The following is a 6,676-nucleotide window of genomic DNA, read 5'->3' on the forward strand; positions in this document are numbered from 1 at the left end:
TCCCCTCGCCTCCCTCCCTCCCTCCACCGCCCACCTCTTCTCCTCTCCCCCCTTGCAAGGAGCCGTCTCCTCCCCGAGTGGGCGGAGGGATCTCGGAAATGTGCCCGGAGCTGGCGGGCCCAGTGCTTTCCACTTGGAGGAAGTGCTGCATTTTTCACCTTTCACCCAGAAAAATAGGATTCTCAGCAAGCTTGTTTTTAGCTCAGAGAGCTCCCAAAGGAAAGAGAAGAGCGGGTAGGAGGGGCTCGCAGCCCCTCGCAGAGCTCTGACAGCCGGCCCCCTGCCGCCAAGGCTGCTCTCCCTGGGGAGGGAAGCACCAAGGGGCAGCCTGTGGGTGGGGGGGGGCTGGCTGAGGGGGAGAATAAAGGCAGAGAATTCCAGCTCCACATGGAAAGACGATTCATCCTTGAGGAGAGGGGCTTGGACGGAGCATTTACTGCTTGCTTCCCCGTCCCTTCCTGGTCTCTTCTTCCAGTCGCTGCCCTTGCAGGTGGGGGGGGGGGGGTGGGGCGGGCGGGTAAGGTGTGTGCCCTGAGGCAGCCAGTCCCTTAGCTGAGAAGGGTGTGTGTTTAGCTTGTCAAAGGCAGGAAAGAAGAGCTCTAAGACTACCATCCAGAAGGAGCCCAGAGGGACGAGGGCTGCCAGCACGGAGTCCAAGATGAGAATCCGAAGTAAGGGATTTGTGCTGCTTTCAGCCCAGTCTGCATCGTTACTTGCCAAGATGGAAAAGGGGGGTCATTCAAGTGCATCAGCACTGGGTATTCTACAGCTCGCACTGAACAAACAAGGGAAATATTAGTGGCCCCGCCTCAGCCTCGGGGAGGCCCTGGAGTACGAGGTCTGAGGGCATTTAAGCCGGTGCGTCCTGGTGGAAGTGACAGGCTGTCATTAGGAAGTTCCAGTTTACAGGTGGCTGCATTCAGGCAGCAAAATGACTAATCCAGTTCTACAGCATGGTCTCGCTGCTGAGACAGGCCCTGTGAGTAACTGCACTTCAACCTCATGTTCAAAGAATGTTCACATATTTGATCTCAGCAACAGCCCTCCTTTGATGACAGCCAGAGCACATGGGCAAGGCCAGTTTGACTCACAAAGACGAACGCTGGCCAGAAAGACCGAGTGACTTGCTGCTGGTCCTACCACAGGACACAACCACGGTGCTTCACTGTGGAACTTCGCTACCCCTTACCCAACCTTCAGTCAGATGCAGCGGCCCGTGGCTTGTTCAGGGGCGCTCTGGGCGTCCCTCCGGTTAGCTGTCATTGGCAGGAGAGTCTTGTGGGTGAGGGGCATTTGGGCAGAGGCCAGTCCCCTAGTGTCTGCCTGCTGGGCTCTCATCACAGCTCCAAGTCTGCTTTCTTCCAAAGCTCTCCCATCGCAAGGACTGTGGGTTGAACAAATCTGAAAGCAGAGACCAGAGCCACTCCATCGGAGAGGGATTCAGGGCCCCCGACGGGCAATGAGGTCTGGGCTTGAAGTCTTTTCCTTCTCTCCTCTGGCTTCTCCTCCACAAATGACCTCCAGCACTCAGGGGAGTTGCTGCAAGCTACTTCCAAGCAGTGGTGTGCCCCCCTGGGCCCCTGCCCAGCCCTGGCCAAGCTGAGGGCAGCAGGAGCAGGGCAGGCAGCAGAAACAAACTCCCTGCCTCTCCTCCGGCCCTTGCTAAGACCTCTTTATCCTAGAAAGTGCACGGCTCCCAGGAGCACCCGCCTTTTCCTGGAAGGACGTGCGAGGAGCTATGTGTCTCAGCGCTTGGGCTGCGTTTGCTGCCTTTCTCGTTGCCTCTCTTTGTCTCTCTGACTTGATCAAGGTCCAAAAGGTTTACCAAGGCACAGAGATCTTTGAACACGTGGTAAGGCCTCCCCCCATGTCCCAGCTGCCCACCTTCAAGCAAGGGCCCGGCCTGGGGCTCTGGCCGCCTCGGACAGCCTGGTGCTAAGGGGCTGCACCTCCAGCTTGGCTAAAGGAGGACTTGGATGGGAATATCTGTGAGAAGGAAGGCCAGGGAAGCACAAGAAATCTGCTCATCTATGCTCACTTAGAAAAAAGAACTGACACCAGGCCAGAGGATTAGCTATGGAAATCCCTGTTAGGAACCTGGCTGAAGGAAAGTAGAGGCAGAGTAAAGGGACTCTCAGTCAAGAGGACTATGGAGGAGAGAGGGTGAGGGTACAAGGCCTGCTGCATGGTGACTCCCAGCCCTGGCGGCAGGCATTCCTTGCTCTCACAGACCTTAGGGTTCACGGGGCAACTGTGGGCAGGGTGGGTATGAAACGGGGGGGGCACTGTCCAGTAGAGTAGAAAACGTGCCCACCAGTTGTCCAGGCCACATATTCGCCTCAGAAATAAGAATAAGCTGTGTGATCTCCTGGTCCAGCGCCTCAGAGGATTTGCCCAGGGTTGGGCCCTGATTCACGGTCACATGACTACCTCTGGCCTGGAAGCCTGAGGTCCTCGGAGTTCGTTCGGAGGCTGTGGGGTTGTTAGGATGAGGTGGGGATGCGAAATGCTTTCCTGGATCCTCACAAGCACTGCTGGAGCGGCCCCTCCGTGGAAACTCACTGTATGCGAACCAGCCTGGACGAGGCACCGGGGAGACATAAAGGCCAGTGAAGTCTCTGTTCCTCAAACCAGCATCGGCCAGGCCTGTGGGGTCCTTGGAGACTCGGGCCCTCTTCCAAGCCCACCGGGCACCTGCTTCTTCCAAGGCAGCAGGAGACCGTCTTTCTGAGAGGCCTGGTCTCTCTTGTAAGAGGTCTCCTGATTAGGTTAGGCCCGCCCTGTGCGGCCTCCCTTTTCATTAACACAGGGTCCACTGATGAGTAACCTGATTGTGGGAGTGCCTTCCCGTCATAGGCACAGGCCGGGCCACACTCCAGGGGGTGGGATTGTACCAGGTGTGTAGAGCCGGGCCCAGGAGCCCCAGGGGCCATCTTAGAACCTGCCTCCGCCAACCCTCTTCACCTCTGACCCCAGTCCCTCCCACCTCCAGACCGTACTTCCCCAGAGACCTGCTTTGTCTCCTTCAAGTGCGCTTTATGTCCTGTGCTATCCCATCAGAAGAACGTGCCACAGTCTGCTACTTCCCCAAACCATGAGTCAAACCAAGACTCCCAGGATAAGAGAACTTCTATTCCCAGAGAGCATGGCAGTCTTTTACAATTTCTCCTTATATCAATAAATATTGCAGTATCTTGTTTCCCCTGGGTCCTGGAACCGTCACCAATGACTAGGGGCCCAGCTTGGAATTCAGTGGATGAGCCCTGAGGAGCCCCTGTTCCAAGCTCCTGCTGGCCGCCCCATCATCCTAGAGGAAACGGCACGTAAGCAAGTAGAACTCTGCATTAGGTCAAAATCTTCACTAGTCGCTCAGTGGTGAAAACCACATATGACAGCATAGGAAAGCTGGTTTGGGAGTTCTTGAGCATCACGGGCCAGTGGCACCTAGTGTGAATTCAAGTGTGGCTTCTTAATGCTGAAAAAAATCAGTGCCAAACAGCTTCACCTGAGTTTTAGAGTCATCCATTATTTAATGAAAAGTGTGAACAGTACAAACGTCCAGAATGCTGAATTTAAAGAATTCACCTGTACTTTGGAATCTTATATATCCATGAAAGAATAATGTCATAAAATATCCTATCGATATTCAAAGATTTTCAAAATGTTATATATAAGAATCAAGTTTGGGCTTCCCCGGTGGTGCAGTGGTTGAGAGTCCGCCTGCCGATGCGGGGGACACGGGTTCGTGCCCCGGTCCGGGAAGATCCCACATGCCGCGGAGCGGCTGGGACCGTGAGCCATGGCCACTGAGCCTGTGCGTCCGGAGCCTGTGCTCTGCAATGGGAGAAGCCACAGCAGTGGGAGGCCCGCGTACCGCAAAAAAAAAAAAAAAAAAAAGAAAGAAAAAGAAGAATCAAGTTCCAAAATAGAATATACAATATAATTATATATGTATGCATACAGGTACAAACATATGAAAATATGTGTAAATATATATATACATACACATTCACATAGAAAAATGTCTGAAAGGACAAAAAGTAAACCGTTAAAAATAGCTAATGCTGCATGAGAAGGTTGAGGGATTTTTTTTCTTTTTCCTTTTATCTATTCTCTAGCTTTTCTTCAGGGAGTCTATAGTGCCAATTTATTGTTCTGTCCACTCAGAATATCACCTTCCTTCGTTTGGGGGCCTGGTCCTCTTCCAACTCTAACGATGTGGTACTTGTGGAAGTGGCCCTTGAATAGAACTTCTGTTGGGCCACACGACTGCACCAGCGATGGACACGTGACAGAGGCCAGGCCAACCAGAGTCCTCCCTGGGAGCCGGGAGGAAGGGCACCCTCTTCTCTCTGAATGTAAGGCTGTAGGCTTGGAGGAGCCTGGAACCATGGGTCCAGCTCTTTGGGGACGTCTGGCCTGAGAGTTTCGGTGTAGAGGAGAGCTATGTGTCAGTTCTGGGTGGAGTATGAGACTATAGCCCAGTGCAGCCTGCAGCAAGTACCAGGGCACCTGCCCATCAAGTAAATGCCTGGGAGATGGGGCAAGGATTGTCTCCTAGAGAAGCAGATATGCGATTGGGGAGAGAGAGATGGGGGGCAGGAACGAATCGCTTGATGATGCAAATAGTCACTTTGCAGGAAGGATGGAGAGAACCCGACAGAGAGGGTGAAATACATTTTAAAGCGGGAAGAGGTGGGGAATGGGCAGTGGGTGGGAGAAGGGCCCTAACCTGTGGTCACTTCCAATAAAGCCCATTTATCCCCTATCTGCTCCTGTCAAAGAGAGAACAGGATGAGGGCGAACCTCCTTTGAGGAGAACAAAGGGTAGCTGCATGCAACAAATACTGGAGCATCTACCATGAACAGCAGGATCTTCTCCCAGATGACCTGGGAAGACTCCTTCCTCTTCCGAGGCATGCCAGCTCCACGAGGACTGCCCTGTCTTTCCATCCTTGGAGACTCTTCCACAGGCGTGTCACCGCTCTGTAAGATAACATTTCTAATATCTAGGGAAACATATTAAACTGCTTTTTCTTTCAAGGCGCAATTGTTTAAAGAATATTCATCAAGCACTTGTGATGCGGCGGACACTACGCTAAGCTCTGTGGATGCAGCCGTTCGACTCCTGCTATCAACCGAAGCCTTAGGAGTGTGCTCAGACCGCGGAGGGGTGGGCGCGCTGGGAAGGCAGACGACGGGGCTCCCAGGAGCCTGGAAAGACGTACTCTGGCAGCGCCGCTTAGACGGAGACCGGAAGTTACCCAAGTGAAGAAAGGTGAAGCCTACAGCATCCGGTCCCATGGGAAGAGATCCCGTGCTTTAATTAGCAGGCCTCCTGCTGGCTAACTCCCCTCTGGGTACCTGAGAGATGTCACTAACCTAAGGCGCATCTGAGCCAGTTTTAAGGCATTTACATCTTTAAGGTGCTGGTCAGAAAGTCCGAGGTGCTCCTGAGGTTTCTCAAGGGATACAGGAGCGTGTAACAACCCGACATCTGTTCTGCGGGAGCGTTGTGTCCGCTACCTGGCATCTCCGCAACTGCGCAAAGGTAGGTGATCAAGACCCACAGCTCGGAGCTGAGGTCAATGAGGTGAGTGGTGGAGGAATTTCTCTGGGGTTGCCCAGGTAGTCAGTGGTGGTGAAACTGGCCGGGAGCCAGGGCTGCGCCGCTCACACGAGGCAGCCGCTGCCCGGGGCGTGACACCTGCAGAAGCCACAGGAAAGGAGCCACAAAAGGTGACTGAGAAAGTCAGACTCCAGGTACATCTCTGAAGACGGTGCGTCGTCTGCACTGGTCCTTGGGCAATTTGGGACCAGGAAGGGTCACGTGTTAATGCTCTGCTTCCTCAAGGCTTCCCGCCTCTCCATCAACTCGAGGAAAATGTGGGTGGGGTGTGTGTGCAAGGCCTCTAGCGCCAGGAAGAGAACCAGACCCGCCCTGCTTCTGAAGGCTGAGTCCAGAGTGAAGACCCAGCTCTGCGGCCGAGATCAAGTTGGCTGGGGACAGCAGGGGGAAAAGGTTTCAATGTCAGCAGAGACTTGAAATTCTTTCTCATCTTGCAAACTTGTGGGGATGGATAATTACGAGCTCCATGCACGGCAGTTGTACTCATTTTAACATGATTCCCACTTAACAGTTTTTATCAAAATCATCCTTAAAAGCTTTTCTTGTTTCTTTAATCTGAAAGTAATTACTCTGGGATAAAAATCATCTCAGGTTTAATCCCAAATCAGTTTAAGACATCTGTTACTTCAACTTCATTGGTTCTTGCAGACTGAATAAGTACTTTTAATTCAATTCTATTATTAGTCACTCCGGGGGAAGGGTAATGGATCAAATGTATAGGCCACTGAAAACCAGTTCTTACACAGGCCTTTTGTAATGAACTTGTTTGTACGCTACCATTTTAGTGTGATGTTGAATACCATACGTGAAAAACATTACTTACTCACACACCTCTAGTTTGCTTTCCCCTAATAACTACATCATTCCTCTCCTTTCGATCCTTTCAAACTTCCTGGGGTTGATGGTGCTATACATCTTGGCTCAAGAACTCACCATCTGGGAAACTAGATACGCACTGAGGTCTCCATAAAGGGCAGACCACATGTATGAGCTCTTAAATGGTACTTAAATAGTAACATGTGTTTCACAGTTAATTTAAAATTGGTC

The sequence above is a fragment of the Phocoena phocoena genome, chromosome 3 (genome assembly GCF_963924675.1).
Source record: "Phocoena phocoena chromosome 3, mPhoPho1.1, whole genome shotgun sequence".
Taxonomy (NCBI): domain Eukaryota; kingdom Metazoa; phylum Chordata; class Mammalia; order Artiodactyla; family Phocoenidae; genus Phocoena; species Phocoena phocoena.